Here is a 19,774-nt window from a genome sequence, read left to right as displayed (position 1 = left end):
GCATATTCAGTAATCGTTCGTTTTTATGTATGACCTTATTATCGATCAGTCGATCACGAGCTATTTTAGTCGATAGCGGTCGTAATAAGTTTGGTCACCCCTTCTATATGGGAACAGTGCGATATGATAATTGGAAGCTAAGTTCTTATCGTTAAATCGGATTCAGTAAAATGCTTTGGGCTTGGGTACATTATATATCACAGCAGGTTAAATGTGAAGGGGGGTAATAATAGTTGTGTGTTTTGCGCATGATGTTTCTTCGGCAAAGACACTAACTAACCAATCTCTGAAAGACGCAAACTAGTAGGGGGCCTACACTTGAATCACGTGCGATAGGAGTACGAGTTTTTTTTTCAGTTTATTAAAATGAAACAAGCAATTTCAAAGCACAAAGACACTGAATTTTGAAAAATTTAAACATACTTACATATAAACAATAACAGAACATAAAACTATTCAGAGTACAGACGAAACTCAAATTTAACGGAATACTATTATTTACAAAAATTAGGAAAATTAATCCAAATTACAAGTACTTGCACATATTTCAAGAATTCCCCTTAAACACCATAAAGCTAAATGAAAACAATTCATTTTTTTGATATATGAGACATACAGGCTACGCGTGATTCTGGCGTTGTCACGTGAGGATTTTAATTGTATTAATGGACATTTATCCTAGGATTCAAATACCTATCGTGTTCCCGAAAATAACACATGATTTCATTCCAATTTTTTTTTTCGAAAAATAACACTAGGGCTATTTTTAGGGGTATGTCTTTTATTTTCATTTATCAAAAGCGAAATTATAAAGAAGAAGATTAGGATATTTAAAAAAAAAGATATGAAAACCGATATCCATTTACTTATAAATTAAAAAAACTGCTAGGTCTCATTTTCAGACTTGTTTTTTTTTCAGGGAAACACGGTATATAAAAAAACAGAAGATAAATTGGGGATTTTCATTACAAATGTTTTATTGAAATGTATAGACGGTATACAACAAACTAATTCTAAGCATCTAAAAAATGAAGAATAATGAACTCAGTAACAGACACTATAATTCCAATTTAGGTATCGATGGACATTTAAATAGAAAATATAGGTTGTTCTTTTTTGAATATATCAGTAAACACCTGATTTTAGTTGAAATGTCAGTGAGTACTTTAAATTCATGTCAATCGTGGTTGCAATGCCATAAGTATATTTGCATTTCGCTTGAGATATTGTTGTCGGGGTGTTGCTTGGAAATGGAGTTTGTTATTGTGGAAACAATCCATTAAAAAGCCACTTTGTTTTACTTTGCTGAAATCACTTGTGCATCCAATCGAATTTCCTTTTTTTTTAGCAGCATATTACTTTGCAGGCTGATCGACAACGCGTGTGGCGATACATCCCGTCATGCATAACAAAATTCAGTTTATTATTCAGTACAAAAATACTACTACGTATTGAACAAAACTTAGGTCTAATGAAATGATTTAAAATTTATATTATGAACTTATAACATATGGTCAAGTGGCGTAAAAAATTTTGACTTCGACTGTGTATCGAAGCATTCAAAAGGATATATAGTCACTTTCGCTATTTAAATGCCCTTAGTAGAGGGATATTGGGCTGCGATATATAAAGCGGGTTAGGACTGGGGATGGATATAAGATAAGAATCGTTATTTTTCATCAGTAAAGGGTATTGGGATGTGATATAAATAGCGGGTTATGAATAGAAATGGGTATATGATCATAATCGCCATTTGGAATCTGAATCGCTGTTGCGCTGCCATATAAATTGCTAGTTATGATTAGGATTGGGTATGACGCAAAATTGGATATCTGAGTGGCCTCTTCTGTATAGGTATTGAAAGGGTTTGGTTCCTGGAAAACAGCCAATTATGTGAGGTTGTTCTATACTATACAGGAAATGCAGTACAAAACACCAACCCTAAAGAAACATGTAAAATTCAGTTTTATAAAATAGTTGAAATCTTTTGTACTAAGCCCTCCTCCGATGCTCGAAATATGAAATTTTGTAATTATTTTAGGGTTAGCAATGTAGATTGCGTTGTGAATTTTAATAATTACTAACCATAACTGGATATTTATTTATTTTTAAAAAATGTGGCGGGGGTGTGTTTTTCAAATCTCACATTTTTGCATAAGTGGCGGGGGCTTTATACAAAAGATCTGATCTCTACAGAATATGTACAACTAATCGCGATTCAACCGAAACCAATAAAAATTACAAGACAACAAAATGATTAGATACGATAGTCAAGAACATAAATAAAATGCATGATGTTTTCTTAAAGCGTCAAACATTAAAAATATGCGATTGAAAGTCACTGAAAACCCAAAAATGGGAGGAAAATAGAATAATGCAAATTTGGCAAAATGACATTCTATGAAACAAGGAAATCAAACAATAAACACAAAATATTCATAATGAATGAACTATTGGTTAGCATCTGCATCGGTAAGTGATGAATAACCTGCTGAACTACCACCGCCATGATCTGATGACGACATAGTACCCGACCAAGCATCGACCTGAACGATATCAGGATTTGAAGAAATGTTGGAGCCTGAACTTGCTCCGCTGTCATCGGTTGTCCGAGATTGAGAATTCGCATCTGAACTCGGTAAACTATTGTTTGATGACATATTTTCAGAGCGCACGGATGGCGTTGAAAAATTCGAGATTGTTTCGCTTGAACTGTTGATTGTTCATTGGCAAACTACACAAATTGGCATTCAGTGACTGAGACGAAATCGGACCTGGTATCGATGAGCTAATAAGGTCTGATACAGACCAAAGTTCCGGGTCACTAGAGGAATATGAGGAATCTGGTTGATGAAACATAGCACTCATGGTTTGTACATTTGTATTGTTTAACCCCTCGCTTGGAACCGAAATACTGCTCGGATGCCATCCGGTGGACCAAGCAACGACCTCACCAATATCATGATTTGACAAAATGTTGGAGCCTGAACTTGCTTCGCTGTCATCGGTTGTTGGAGATCGAGAATTTGCACATGAATTCGGTAAACTGTGGTTTAATGACATGAGGTCAGCGCGGAGTGATGCGGTTAAAAAATTCGAGATTGTGAGAGATGCCTGTTGACTATTAAATGGCAAATGACTCAATACCAATGATACAGACAAACTGTCATTGGGTATTGATGTGCTAAATCGGTTGCAGACAGACCAAAGATTGGGGACACTGGATGAATACGAATAGGGAATGTGGAGGTGGGAACATGGTGTTGAAAAAAGCGAGATCGAGTCGTCCTTTGATTGTGGAAGTGTCTGTTGGTTATTTAATTACAAACCACCTATGTCCTGCGATTCTGTGTAATTTGGAATGGATGTACGGGTTCGGTTGGTGCGAGCCTGCGATTCAATGACACTCAAGGAAACCCTTCTCAGAGCGAAAGTATCAGGTTTTGTCATTTTGGATATAGCGAGATTTCCTTGTTGGTATGACACATCTGGACCGGAATGTATATCATCGGGGAAGCTTTTAGTATCAATGTTGTGGGTTAAAGTTTGAGAAGTGACATTTTCCTTTGTTCTGTTTCTACGACCTCCTCGACCTCTTGTATGCTTTTTCGGTATATAAGAATAAATCTGATTAGACTAAGAGTAGCCATAATAATCATACATACAATATCACCTAACCAAGCAAGCGAGAAAGTTTGCCAATATATTACTAAATCAAAAGTATCGGGATTGGAAATATTACAAATGATGAAAGTAAAAAATAATAGTAAAATTCCGAAAGAGAATATTAATAACGCATAGTGAAGTGTAATATGCATTGAATTTTGATGAGGAAATGCTATCTCTGAGAACCTCCATTCGGCGTTATTGCCTAACAATTTTGTGAGTCTGAAGCTAATTCTCCATGTCAGATCAAAAGTCACTACTGATACATAAAGCAAACAATACGCTAGCTTGTTTGACACAAATAGCTCTGGAAAAGTCCAAGGTACTGAAGCTGGTAAAATCACTCCCATCAATTCTACAAAATTTAATCCGCGTTCCCATTTGCTACTGCGTCGCTTTGTATGATCTTTCGCGTGTTCATCAGGAGTATTTTTTCTAATGTTAACTTTACAGTCAAATACAATGAATGTAATTGACCCAGCCAGAAAAAATATTTGACTGGCGATAAATATTATTCCCAGACTTCGAAAAAGCTCAAAGAAGAACAAAACAAGCAGAGAAATTCCCAGTAGTGCATCTGAGGCTGCGAGCAGAATTTTTTCACCTAAAATATATAACTTAATTTAACTATATTGTCAAGTTACTTTATTACAAATTACTTGGTTTCTTACAAATAACTTGGCGTAGTTATATTCATTTCAAATGATAATAAGATGGGAAAATATTTTCTGATATGGATTCACTATATGGTCTATCGTACAAGGTATAACCAAATGAATTCGACAAATAATACAAAATTTTGATTCTACACGCCATAGTACAGAAAAATATTTAGGCAATTGAATAGTACAAAATGAAATACAATATTTATGACCTAAGTTCTGCAGATGAGTTCTTATTTCCTAAATTATACGTAAATGAATTTATAATGTAATCAAACCTTCAGTCAATTTCATGGTGTAACTAGCAGGTGTGTTCCCTTTCCAATACCAAGCATTTATATTCAATTTATTCGCTGAAATTTGCTTTTGCTCATGAATATACGAATAATAAAAATTATAGTTTGAATTAAACTTGAATACCTATAAAATATTTGAGTTTGAAAGAAACATATTTATTAGGTAAACAATCTTAGATAGTGTCACTTCTTATAGAACAGTATTCTTTTGTCTTGAGCCGTGAAAAGAGACTACTATTTATGGAATATTTGGAAATAATTTCAGAATTCGATTTTTTCCGGTTCATAATAGAGTCCTAAAACCCAAATTAGATTGAATGAATATTAGATTTCTGATTTGTAAATTTCTCTCAATATTAAACATTTCACCTAGAATCATTTTGCAGAAACACCTTGCTGTCATACAATTGCTGACAAAATTGTGATAAAGCCCAAACTTTCTCATTGCATTTGACACTTTAGAACAGTGGGTTCTCAAACTTTTTTAGTCCCAGAGCCGCGTTTCAAACCTCAAAGTTATGAAGAGCCGCACATAAACAACGCAACAAACCTTAAGCGCGTATTTAAAATAAATATTTAAATATCATCGTAACAACAACACACGTAACAACTAGGGCTGTGCAAAATATTCGAATATCAAAATATTCCAATGGCATTTTACTATTCAAATATCCGGTACCACGTGACCTGCGCCGCTCTGCTTGGACACCGAACTCGCGCGTCTCCAACTCAATCGTGAATTGTGCAAGATTTCCCCACCGCACTTGCTATCAGAAAAAAACGTTAAATTCGAAAAGTCGTTGTCTTTGGGTTATGGTGTAATATGCTATCTTTGCACTTAACGTATCGTTTCAATTCTATATTTTGCAAAAAAAACCGTACCGACCGTTCCGTAAATTTAGAAACGTCAAACCAGATTAGGTATTTAATATAAATTTCCCAGATTTTGAACTCCGCATGCTTGGTGACATATCATTAGCCATTTCGCGTCGAAAGATGTGTAAATCCCTGCATCGTTTGCTATTATGTCATCGAGCTTCATGTTAGCTCTCATGGGACGGTACAAAACTAATACCGAGTTAGTTGGCCGCCTAATACCCACGAGAAGAATTATTAAATGATTTCAACCACGATAGGAACTATGGATGGACCATGCCAAAAACTAGAAGAGCGAACAGAAAATAATGTCACCAAACGGATAGTTGGGAATTCAAACCTTGGGTTCAAAAATACTTCATGATTTTTCCTGTTAATTACTACTAGATATAGCTTAAAAATCGCATATATGGACGTAATTTCTCTATTGATTGAAATAGCTTTTATTTATTTAGCACACAGCAAATCAATTCAAAAGTTTAAGACAACTCATTAATTAGCATTGAAACTCATCGCGTTTTATATTTATATAACAACGCGTTGCGCGTGCCTAAAAATATTTTCAACGAAGAACTAATGTGTATATGCAAGACACATACAGATAAAAATATTAAGACAGTTATCGGTTAGGATTTAGGATTTTAAGGAATAACCTATAACACTGGTTCAACACTGGTATAATTATTCAACAGTCTTGGATAGTACTTGAATTTGTGTGTATCAGTTTTTGGTTACGCTATAATTTTATTCCGATCTTCCAAATTTTATTTCAATTAAAGGTTTAGGGACTGTCTGTGTTAGCCATGTGAATACACCCCCTGCCCATAGGCCCCCGTCCCTTTACACTAGGGTCCGCAATTACTTTTTGAAGCGACCCTAAAATATTATTTTAATTTCTCGCGACCTACACATTGAGATGAACATAATTTTGTGGAAATCGAATAACAATTTTAAAACTACTATTGCCAGTAGCCATTTTCTTGCACAAAATTATATAAAACAAGAGTAAATAATTGCATTTATTCCGCCTAATGATAATTGTAGACTCTGTGTTTAGAACACACATATCAATTCGAGGTTTATTGCGTAAAACGTCGTGCGTCAAACCTCGAAGGCCTTGACAATCAATTTTCAACGAATATCCAATCAAAATCGTCGTCTAAATCCAGCCCCAATTATGCTGCCCTATGCTTTATACTTTTTCTAACGTTTTTACTCGAAGTGACTCCCTGATATTTATGTTAAACATTACTGTTAAAATAGCCCTTATTTTAAACTGACTGACTTTAGAGTTGATAAAAACCTACGTTCCCAGTAGATCCACACAGCTGCTGCTGACTTCACATTGCTATGGAACAATGCAATTGAATACGTGATAGGCTAATAAGTATGCAAACAATTATTCGTAATAATTATAATTAGAGGTTTATAAATCTGTAGTTCATGAACACAGAACACGGACGCGATGCTTATTATTTATGTCAAGTTTAAATAGTTTTGCGACCCAGTGTGGAAGGTTGTGTTGAGACCCACTATTTGCGGTCCCACGCTTTGCACAACTTCATGTTAAGTATAGGCGACCTAATTAGTTACTTCCATAGACATACTTATGGAGCGCCAAATTTATTTCTTAGATAAAATAACATCGAAAAGATACTCACTTAATATTGAGCATACTCGGCTTTCAAAACTTCAATATTTAACTGCAAATGTTCGCCATAGCTAAATGTTAGTGTAGATTTGAATGAATATTAAAATTCTGCTTCGTAAATCACTTCTAATATAAAATAATTTATTCAGAATCATTTTCCAGAAGCATCCTGCTGTTATACAACTGCTAACTAAACTGTGATAAAGGCCAAACATTCTCAACGGCTCCACACATTCTCCACGGTCTACTGCGCATTGTCAGTTTTGAACACAAGGAGGTTTTGTTAAATCTGTTCATGCATGGTTAAGCCAGCTTTGATGATGGATGTTTCACTATGAATGCGAGCATTAATGTCTGCTTTATTTTAGCTTACTTGAGCCGCTAAAAAACTTGATAGTTAAGTCGATTGTAATAAATGCAAAATATACAGATGCAGTCCTGTTGTACAAAAATTTTAGCAAAACAAAACAATTTGAATATACATACTGGGCAACGTGTTACTAACATTGGGCAAAATAAATTTACAAGTTTACAACTAGCGAATAGTATAAGGACAGTTGTTAATTTCTGACAACTCACAAATTAACATTTAGTGTCATTGCGATTACCTAGTTTTGCCGTCGACTATAGAATAGGGCAGAGTAACAGTAGTTGTTGATCTTGTGAAACAGAATCATTTTTGAAAATATTTAAAACAGAAAGAGGATTTGATCGGATGGAAATATTCAGGTAGTACATCAGATTTTAAGAAATGATCTAAAATACGGAACAAGTCGTTCACGCAACGGTAGAATTGAAGATAAAGATTGACGTCAAAGTTAATAGACCAAAACATCACGTGATGTCACATATGACCATGTTCTAAATATAAAATATGACGAATTGTGTTGATGCGAATACAAACAGTCTGAGTAATGGCCTATAGCCCAACCTTTATTACAGGAGGGCCAGATACAAATGACTGGGTGAAATCGCGGGCCGCACCTTCATTTAACATAGACATCCTAGTATAGCTGCAGACAGACAATTTTGGCTACTGATCTTATGACATGATTGGCTCGATTATCACGGGTTAGCTGTAGGGCATTGTGACGTCATATACTTTAATATTAAATTGAACTCAGGTACAGGGCTTGCATTGTAAAGGGATAGAAATTCTCGCACCCACCAGATTAAACTAAATTAAAAACTTGTTTCGTGGGCCGCATTATATTTGAAAATGGCATCTCTCCGGCATCTCTTTGAAATTGGCATAAAATCAATTGCACATGAACCATTTTTATTTTAATTTATACCAGATAATAATTATAAACCAGAAAACTGTTCCAATGCAGTGGGGTAACTTGAACAGAAATAATTTTTCGGTGCATTACATAGCCTAATGCTTTGTGATGATTCGTGATTTAATTTTTTTCGTATTTTAATTTTAATGTCATTTTTTAATCAGTTCCCTTGCCCCCTTTTTTGAAAAAACATATGTATCACATTGAAGTTACTTCAGAATTTCCCAATTTTGTTATAGAAGCTTGCCAATGCCATCTTCAATTGTGAATCTTAATTACATCAGCGCATATGGTGGGAGCTGACATCTATGACGGTATGGTCTTATCGCCCCCTCCTATCCACACTAAAACCATTTTATTGCTGTTTCTATTTTATTAATGATCGTATTTTTTTGGTGGACGGAACAATAAATCAATTCCAATTTACATTTGGAATTACCTAATGATAATTATTTATTATTACAAAGGCCAAACCTTATTCGAAGCCACTCTATCGTGATGATCGGTGTGTTAGACCCGTCGGCAAACGCTACTACACAGCTACTTAGCTCTATCACAGACGATACCCCGCATAGATCCAGTATAATAGGTAGTTAACGAATTCAAATAAACGTTTGAGCTCGAATTGTTTCCCTTGGACCACTGTTTCGTGTTAATGTATATATTTACTCTGATAAAAACATTTCAAAATTAAAGAAATTTTACTCTTCCTTTAACATGAAGAGGTTCTTGGTAAGTGGCAACAGTTTTATTATTAAAAAACACTATTGCTTTAGAAATTTAATTGACAAAAAAATCATTTTGCCTTTTTTCAGTCGTTTTATTTATTATAAATGTAGTTTTTTTTATTTCTTTGTTGCATTAATTATATAATTCGATGTAGACTCTGTATGCGGAATTAAAATATTAACAAAAAAGCACAAAATTTCGAATTGAGTTTGTTTCAGCCGAGCTCAATAAATCGTGTGTTGGAGAGCATTATTCATACTTCAAATTCAGTCGTTAATTAATCAATCTCAAACCTCAACCTGGACTCTAATTATTCTCAGAAATCTTTCGTGTGACTTGAAGCACCCGCTGCAACGCATATATATATATATACCTTGTAGGAAAAATTCTATATCGAAGATGCCATGATCTAAATAGATTGTTTCACATCATACATCTTTTCCTTATTCAATATATTACCAATCAGATGTGACTAAAACTATCGATCGCCAATTATATAATTCGCAATTACTCGTTTAATGAGCCAATAATTTAATTATAATTAGACAAATGGCGATCAAACGTAGAAAAGTTGATGCTCAATGCTAAGGGTATAATGGCGCCGAAAATATTAAAATGAAATTTTTTGAGCAGCAATGAAATGAGGAAATGAATCTATATTTTATTCGAGTGATGTATTACTGATGTTTGATTTTTGAAGTATCATTCGTTCGGTTTCAACGTTCTAAAAATATGTGCGGCCCGCCAATGACTTGAAACCCTTTATTTTTGCACGCGAGCTACAAAAGGTTGCCGACCCCTGCTTTAAATTGACTAAAGAGTTTCCAGTAATGCAAAGGAAATATTTTGAGAAATATCAAATGACTATTCTTCGTATTTGCTTCTGTTCATTTTTTAATGTAGTATAAGTGTATAATAATTAGTCTGTGTATACATACACTCCTAAGAGAAAAAGAGGATATTTGCCATTTTCACCTCCTCCATTGGGGTGTAGTGATAATTTTACCGCCTTGTTTCGTTGCATTATTTTATATACACCGTGTTAATGCACTCACAGGTGGTGTTACCAAACATTTTCTCCACTAAAATTGGTGGGAATGCATGAACGCGTCATGTCACGTGATATCGAGGTGACTGTGACGATATGAGAAGGCTGACGCTATTGGCTGAAATCGTTTCGAATATTTTTATGAGCGCTGACTTGACTTATCACTCTGCCATGGCTTCGATGAAACTCTCTGCATAACAGACTGTGTGGGGTATTTAACTCCAATTTGTAATAGATAGAATAAGTGGGTGGGCACAGTTTGTGTTATACTTGTCTCAAGCTACAATATGTGGAAAACTTACATTGTGTGGAGAGGTCTGGAGGTTTAAGCTTGCTGGTACAGGTACCAGGTAAGATTTCGAATTATTAAGTTGATGCTGATAAACAAACGCGAAATTATAGTACCGGTACCTTAATCTAGCCATAATTAAAAAATCGATCAGTCAATCCACTTCTACTATTACAGTGTTCATGTGGATTCATGGATATTTGAGACCTTGTATCTGTGATCTGTGTTGTAGATTACAGGATTACATATCCTGTACCGGTACCGTACCTGAGAAATTTTCGGTCAGCTAAGGTTGCCAGTCTGCCAGTCAAGCAAAGCTTTGTTTGCTAACGTTAAGTGACCAGTACTAGATAAGACTATATAAATACAGAAATTTAACGTTATCAGTAATTTATATTGCATTGCAGCATTGTGAGTCTAACTTCTGAACATCGTACCAGTAACGTGAGCTATCACAACTAGGCCTACTTTTGATTTGGCAAACTTCAGATCTTGTCAAGCTTTGTGAGTCTAACTTCTGAACATCGTACCAGTAACGTGAGCTATCACAACTAGGCCTACTTTTGATTTGCCAAACTTCAGATCTTGTCAAGCTTTGTGAGTCTAACTTCTGAACATCGTACCAGTAACGTGAGCTATCACAACTAGGCCTACTTTTGATTTGCCAAACTTCAGATCTTGTCAAGCTTTGTTTGCTATCGTTAAGTAACCAGTACTAGATAAGATGGGTCTCCTGAAGTGTGCACCGCAAGTAGGCTACTTCTAGTTGTCCTGGCTCAACAATTTTTACATATGTATTTTCTAACCCCCACCTGACTACGTCATCCGGAAATTAGATCACTGCGTCACAATCGCGTCATGGAGCTTGCTAACATATAGTTACGATCGTCCGAAATTGCATCTGTGCAGCGATCTCTCTCTTATCGGTATCGTTTCGACGACAAGAAAAAGCTTGCCCGACTTCGGATGATTGTTTGTGCAATCATCCGTATACTTTGGAGGGCCGTATTACGTCATTGCGACTTTGCATTGATGTAATTTCCGGATGACGTGGTCATGTGGGGGTTAAAAATTACATATGCAAAAATTGTTGAGCCAGGCCAACTAGAAGTACTTGCGGCGCACACTTCAGAAGACCCATCTTATCTCAGTATCTATTCCTGGTCACTTAACGTTCGCCATCAGCACTTACTTGGATCTGCGCCGCCGATAACAAACTTGCTAAAGCCGGCGATCTCTCTCCTATCGTGATCGTTGTGACGAGAAAACGGGAGAAATTGATTGCTTGATTTCGGGTGATCGTCTGCGCATTTTGGACGACCATCCGCAAACTTCGGTGGGCCTTATTACGCCACTGTGACGTCGAAATGACGTAATTTTTTTGGTGACGTAGTCAGGTGGGGGTTAGGATTGACATATGCAAAAATTGTTGAGCCAGGTCAACTAGAAGCACATGTGGTACTAAACTATACCAGACCCTTTTGTTAGTAGCCTACAGCACATACCTTTCTATTCAGGATGTTGATTTTCTTGAAAATGAAGATGATCACAGTATTGGGATATACAGGTAGATAATAGCAGCGGAACTAAATGGGAGAAATATAGCAAATGAGCAAGGCTGCAGTGAACAACTCATAGGTGAGTCTTGTTATTTTGTGCAATTAAAATAATTATGCTAGTCTAATAATGGTACATGTTTTTAAATCTAGTGCGTTGTATTTCGGTGTAAAACACAGTGCGAAAGTGAATAAAATAATGTCACCATTACAAACATATTGTTGAAAATAACTTTCTATTCAGGATGTTGATTTTCTTGAAAATGAAGATGATCACAGTATTGGAACTCACAAGTAGCTAATAGCAGAGGAACTAAATGGGAGAAATATAGCAGATGAGCAGTGACTGATAGGTAGGTCTAGTTATTTTGTATAATTAAAATATGTAAGTCTAATAATGGTACATGTTTTTAAATCTAGTGCGTTGTATTTGGGTGTAAAATACAGTGTTGAGAATGAATAAAATAATGTCACCATTACAAACATATTGTTGAAATTTTTGACTCTATATAGCCTATATGTAGATGTATGATGATATCACTCTATGTTTTAAAATCATGAAGAGTTAGAAACAATACTTATTACTTATGTCTAGCCCTAGTGGATTGGGATATAACTTAGTTTAGTAAACTTCGTCAATTCAATATGACCTTGGTAAGAAGACAAACTGAAAAAATAGCTAGTCTGTGTTGTTCACCACTTTTATAGCGAGGTGCCTATCATAAATTACTTGTCCAGTACAAGGACTCCAATTCAGTTGGAAACATTTTCATTGAATATGTTCGAAGTTAACATGCGACCCTTTTTCTAATGCAAAAGACATACTCGTGCTCATCTAATCTTTTTTTTTTGTATTTTCAGATTGTAAGTCCATTCCAATGATGAACTCTGGATTATCACAGTTTGAATGGAAGCTTTAATTACACAAAAGCAATGGCAGTGATGGACTCTTGTTCCTCCAATCTACAAATACCATTAGGCAGCAGAAAAGCTTGACGTTAAATCCTTGTTGTATTTTATATATTGCAATGTTACTGTGGAATCATCATAATTCATCCCTATTCTTGTTATACTCTATATATGTTGATGTGCGCAATCCTATAGAATTTTTGAACTGCTTTATTTATCGCCAGTTTTCTTACCTCCAATCTAACTCAGATTTCCGTGGTCATACAGTCACACACAAGTGCCTATCTTTGAGTTAACGCTTAATAAACAACTATCTCCTAATACTACAAGCGTTAACTCGTATTATTGTTATTTATTAAGATATTATTATCAATTATTGGTATTTATTAAGTGCAGCTTTATTTAACTAATATAGCATGATACCTTACCGGTACTATAGTGGTTCTCATCATCCTATTTGTATATTTCTAGTGCATTTTGTTGTCTCATGCGCTTTTGTACTGGATCTATCCTATGATTAATAGCTTAGCATTTACCAGAAAAATGCTTACCTTTTACTGCTTTTTTGCCCATTTTCATGTTTACATCTGCCTCCACCTTCGGTAGAGACCTACGATTTTATATTTAAAAATCACTCAAATTCTGAGTGCTACTGAATTCACTTATACCTATGTCGTACTTCGGTACGGCGTCAAAATATAACACTATTTCCGCATCGATTGGAATACCTAACTCGACTTTATCTTTCTGTTTGTTATTCAATAACCAACTGCTGTTACCATGGCTACCTCGACCAGTGGTGTCGGGAGTCGCATTCTCATATAAACTAGAGTGACACCTTGATATCGGTCATTTAAATGTGTAGAAAAGCCGTCTTCGACTTTATTATTTTATTTATTATTCACGACTTTTGCTAGTATCCTGTTTGACTTTTTTCTCACTATGATTTAATTTTTAGACTCACTCCCCCAGGGTGACGCTGCTCGATAACCTCCTCTGGTTTATCGCGCCTCCCTTCACACTGAAAGTATTGTTTTATATGTGATTCGTAGGTATTTTTGTCTATTGTGTACTTTTGGTATGTGATAAAATAAACTACTGACTGACTGACTGACATTCATCACAGCATGCCTACTGCATCTGCCAAATGAAGAATTCCCATTCAAAAAAGGCGTAACTTGACTTTCTCATAACGACTGTATTTATTTGCGACCTTTAGTAGTCAATTTCGCCAAATATTTACTGTTTTAATAAATTGTTTAAATCTTGATAACCTGTCGTGGTTTCATGCTTCCTTTGGGTGGTTATAGTACGTTTCCAAACTTGCAAGAAGGTTGATCTTCCTATCGATTTGGGTGGGGTTGTTAGGGTGGAAATGTTAAACACCTACCCAAGGGGTGGAAGAAGTAGGAAACCTTGTGAACCAAATATTTCGGTGGGAATTTTTACTCTTTTCATTTACAGTGTAGTCCTTCAATAACTGAGCTATGCACAACAGTGAATTTGCGGGGAGCTGACACGAATCACACAAAACTTCGGAGGAGCAAACAAATCCCATAAAGGACAACAGATATTTATGGAATAAATAAAAGTAATAATCTTCTAGCAACTACAATAAGCTTTAAGCATTGAAAATTTCAAAGTAATTGATCTAATGGTTCAAGAGAAAAACGATTTTTTACAACTATATAATAACAAAACGATCCTATTCGTGTTCAATAAAAATCGCAGTCTTTAATCAAATCAACGTAACCAGATGTTTTACGCCTGTCGGCATTAATTCAAAATATTCCAAAAGCTAATGTTTACAATTCCATCAACTATCAACGTGGTGTACATCCTACTGAACCTGACCACAATTTACGCTCATAACTCACTGATCGACTGCATTACAATGATATTCGACATACCCGTAGTATGTAAATCAAGGTGGTGGGCATCGGAGCGTAGTATGTGTACCAGGTTATAGGCTATAGGATTGGTGCACCCCTAGTGTAAAGGATAGCGGACCCAGTATGCATAGATGGCAAATGGTGGCGCTAAATGAAGAAAATTTTGGGTGAAGCGCAGAGTTTCAATACCACGATGTTCGATCAAGCAGGACTTTGTTCGAACGCAATGCGCGAGTATAAACGCTGTATAAAAAGTGAAACAATACAAGGATGTCCATTTTTTGTCCACTTTTTACAAATTAGCTTTTCAACAATTCTTACAAGTTCTACCTGTGCTTATTTAACTAACGTGTTATAAGGTGCACTATGAATGAAATGCATAGTCGGAATTATGTTCATACAAAAGGCACATCGTATATACATTGCACATAAATTTACTCTTATCACACCAACATCAACTTGTTATAAATTATTAGTATCATAGCATTTTTATTACGTCATACGCGATGATTTCGATAACGGATAAATGCTATATTATACCAAGCGTTAATTTTTGACGATTTCCCGAAGTTATTTTCTTTTTCAAACCGGATAATATTGCAAGTTCGCGGCTTAATAAATTTGGTCCCGATTGAACGAACAGTACTCGATATTTGTTTTGCATTTATTATTTTCTCCACGCACGTAAACGATTAACAAGTTTACACACCGGACGTTTTAAAATATACTGCTTTTATTTATACCAACGTGTGCAAGGCGTTAAATAATCTGACGTAACGAGAACTGTTGGTTATAGCCTTGCCCTACCTTACTGATGTCGAACATTTTTGTTCATACTTTGGATTAAAGAAGCTGAAACGTTGAGAGAGTTATTGTGAACATAGAACATGACTGAGGGCGGACAGCAAACTGCTAACATTAAGGTTGCTGTACAGTAAGTTGGTTATTTGATTCCATACTTGAGCTTGCTAAGAAATAAATACCGTTTCTAGGTTGTTGGAGCATAAATTATGAGTTTGTGTAATATGATGTTTTCATAGACTGCGCAGTTCTAATGGAGTATTTTCAAATGAGACTTGATTGCATCTCTACTTCAAAGCTGACATACTCAGATTTCAGCTTATTTGTATTAATTTTGTGGAATTTTGATAAAGTTCCAAAATTTGCTTGGATGCGTCTAACTTTGCATTACCAAAATATAGTATCGAAATCGATCGTAGTCATTAACCCTTTCCATGCGATTTTTATTTTTTATTAAATAATCGTATTTGCTACGCCGACTTTATGCATTTGTACGCCCACAACTAATCGATCGACTAACGAAAAAGTAATGATCCTCTGCTGCCCACTGACGGCTCGTTGGAAAGCTTATTTAAAGAGCTTGCAATTGGCGATTGAAAAATTTTTTTTTTTTTTCTCAAAAGGGGTGGTCTGAGTCACAAACAGGATAGGAAAAAGGCATTTTTTTTCTTGGGTGTTGAAACTTCAAGCCGTGATAAAAAATAGAAATATTCGCTAAATCCTTTACTGTTACCGCTTCTTGGTTGGCAAACAATAGCATGATATTACTGTAGCAATTTCGTTATCTAACTCTAAATACTTTGGTAGATGGAAGGGATAATATGTCTTCTATTACCACCCAAAAAACACCGAAATTTGCATATATCAAAAACACTCCCTCGTTCCGCCGCAAATAAAACTCCCATGGTAAACGAAAGCGAGATTTACCGTCGCTTATGTTAATCTCGAAGAAGGCTTCTTATCAATAAACTAAAACCCGGAAAAACTAGACCAACAGTTTGCGACCGATTGCTAAATAAAACAGTGGAGTACATCAACGTACCCGCCGCAAACTAGCGAGTTTTGTCGTGGGTACGTATACGTGCCCACCGCACGGAAAGGGTTAAGACGTAACTTAGTAATTTAGTCGACTTCGGACTCGACTCTAGGGACTTGGATGGTATCTTTTGTACAGAGTCCCCGTAAAAAAAATTACCCCGCCACCGCTTAAACTCAAAATAAAAAATAAAATTTAAATTATCCGATTAGGCTTAGAATGGGGGCTAGAAATGCGGTGGTAAAACAAGCCCTAACTGGATAATTACTAACTTGTTACTGTCGCGGGATTGTTTCTCTAAAATCTCACATTTTTGCATCAGTGGCGGGGATTTGTACAAAGAATTGAATGACTGACTCGACTTGACTAAATACCGATGATAATTAGACTCGTTGGAAAGCGACTCATGCTTCGTGACTCGAGGTTTAGCATCTGATCAAGAACGATTCAAATGTATCTAAATGTAAAAGATGATAATATATAAATATATTCTTCTTCATCAAAAAATGATCACTAATATTATGACTTGAATAATAAGATGGTCAGTCAACTGCAATTGCCGGTTTTTATACACATTATGTATGTCGTAATATTTTATTCAGATCAAACACGAAAACTGACATTGTTGCAGAAGAGATTGAACAAGTGATAAATCCACAGGCAGAAGGGCAACCTAATGTCGTAGAACAAGAGGAAGCAGGCAACGTAGCACCTGAGAATATTCATAAGGAGGCCAACGACGACTTGAATTTGTCAGCAAATAATCCCCAGACTCTTCAAAGTGGCGCAATTAAAAATAAAGGTTAGTTTAAGTGTGTGTTGCCATTAGCGTACTATTTTTATTGGATGTAGCGGGGGAAAATAGATTTTTTTATATTGTGTAAAAAACTAATATAACACATCAGAAATTTTCAATTGTTAATTTATCACGAAATCACCGTCTCACAATTTTTCCGATTGTTCGACGAAACCACATATTGAATTAGGTACAAGGTATAGCTGTATAATGGTAAACAACAACTCTGATACTTTGTCAGAATGGTTTTAATTCATAACGAAAATCTATTTTTCTTCCAGGTGATTGCAGAGCCCAAGAAACCCCGGAGATATCTGCAATTTGGAGACAATTTGGACCAACAAAGACAAAGGCCGTCACCAGCTCTCAACACTGCAGCAAGCGGATATAACCCTCTGAAGATTCCAACACTGCGAAGTAAGTAGATCTCATAACAACAGGCCCAACAGTTTCAGAGAAGTGGGGCGGAATGCTGTTAGGTTCCCACTTCAGCTATATATTTGCTGATTAATGACAAGTTTGGTCTGGTCGTGGCATGTGGGAGTGTCTTTGATCTTAGAACATTCACCATCACGCGATGCAATATTTCATTGCGCTAACCATTGAGCTATTGTGAACATAAAATATTTCATTAGTAACATTTGCTTTGATTTTTTCGTATTTTCTGACTGCACTTGATGTGCTGTGAAAAGTCAGCAAAATTAGTATCATATTTCAGTTGATGTGTTTGTTCAATGACTTAGAAACGCGACTGTTTTGGCAAAATTATGAATGACGCCATCGTAAAATTTTATTGTATTTTCGTTCCATCTTATTGGCACAATATTTTTCTGTGTCTTTGTTTAAAACGGGATATATGTATACTGGCTCTCCTTGTGTAAGAGATTCATTTATAAACGCTTCATGGCGCGTCGGACCCGATTTTATTTCTAAAAAAAAAAATATTTTTTTTAGGAAAAATCCTCCAAATTATTCGACGAGTCTAAATACGAAGAGTCAGTCCCAATCTTAGACGAACTGGCAGCATTACAAAATCATCGGGATGTAGATACAATCAATACTCATGCTGATCGAGTGTTTTATTCATCTTGGCAAGGGAAACAAAGCGGAAAAGGCTATTGAAGATCTCAGAAGTATCTTGATGACGGCATCGATGACGAGTCCAGATGAGGTCAAAGCGTTTGCCATCGATTTGACTTCGAATTTCGCTTTCATCCGCGGTATAATATTGCTTCGTAGGCTTGCACGTAATTGACAAAAATCAATTCCGTAATAACGGCAAAATCAATTACGTAATGACCCCGTAATTGCGATATTTTTCCACGCATTTAAACCTATCATAACAACCAATTGAATCCACTTCTTTTCCGAATGGGACATTGAAGTTGGGTTTTCCTATTCCTGGCAGTACTACACGCCGGCGGCAGATGTTAACGACAACTATCAAGGAGTGAATTCAAATTAATTTTATTCTGATTTTAATCTTTTGTGTTAGCTTTGGTTTTTCTTTATCACCTTCGCAAATTAACCGTCCCATTTTTATGCGATCAATTTTATTTTATCATTACCGACACTGGTATACGGATATTTATGGAAACGATAGTTTTTTAAAACCACCTTAGTACTGAATAAAAATTACGGGTTTCTAATTTATTAACCAACGACGAGCGTATTCTCTCATTTGATTATACTTGCGATTTCCTCGCGACGAAGACTTGTTTTTGCAGCGTTTTCTGCATTATCCGACATTACTGCCTTGTTAGCATTTTTATAATAATAATTATTGATGTCGACTTATTGACGATATTCCGATTACCATGCTTCATTTTACATTCAATCATTTCGCGGACTGAATGTTTATAACATTATTTGCGATAAATTTAGATCAAATATTATTTATTTGCGTATAATTTAAATACCGAACTTATATGACATGCCTTCTCCGAAAATACAAAGTTATATCGCAAAACAATGCATTTTGTGACATTTATTTTACACTCACAACATTTATTTGCTAACTCAAGTCGGCGATCCTATCGGCCAAGATTGATACAAGTTTGGTCGAGTGCCGGTGGTATTCAAGTCGACGATAAATCAAAATAAGTTGCCGCATTTGGTAAGACAGTTAATCATATATGGCCGAAATATAGAGAGGAATTGTGAAAAACATCATGAGCAAGGCCAAGTCCGGACTGATATATAACGATAAAACCGTTAACAGAACATCAAGATTTTGTAATAGAAAATGGATCTCGCACAGAATAAACACACAGGCTCATATTTG

The 19,774-nt window shown here is 35.6% G+C and overlaps 2 long non-coding RNA genes across 2 annotated transcripts; one reads left to right on the top strand and one right to left on the bottom strand.

The window, feature by feature from the left end:
- Positions 1–3,669: 3,669 nt before the first annotated feature.
- On the bottom strand, positions 3,670–5,042 carry LOC120327269 (uncharacterized). Its single transcript, XR_005567511.2, has 2 exons — positions 4,607–5,042; positions 3,670–4,270 (listed from the first exon to the last, which is right to left on the bottom strand). It is a non-coding gene; the product is annotated as an uncharacterized LOC120327269 (long non-coding RNA).
- Positions 5,043–10,346: 5,304 nt separating this feature from the next.
- LOC144421888 (uncharacterized) lies at positions 10,347–13,053 on the top strand. Its single transcript, XR_013475016.1, has 4 exons — positions 10,347–10,554; positions 12,018–12,138; positions 12,301–12,409; positions 12,918–13,053. It is a non-coding gene; the product is annotated as an uncharacterized LOC144421888 (long non-coding RNA).
- The last annotated feature ends 6,721 nt before the right edge of the window (positions 13,054–19,774 follow it).

This window comes from Styela clava, chromosome 4 (genome assembly GCF_964204865.1).
Source record: "Styela clava chromosome 4, kaStyClav1.hap1.2, whole genome shotgun sequence".
Lineage (NCBI taxonomy): Eukaryota > Metazoa > Chordata > Ascidiacea > Stolidobranchia > Styelidae > Styela > Styela clava.
This window is presented reverse-complemented; position numbering and strand designations above follow the sequence as displayed.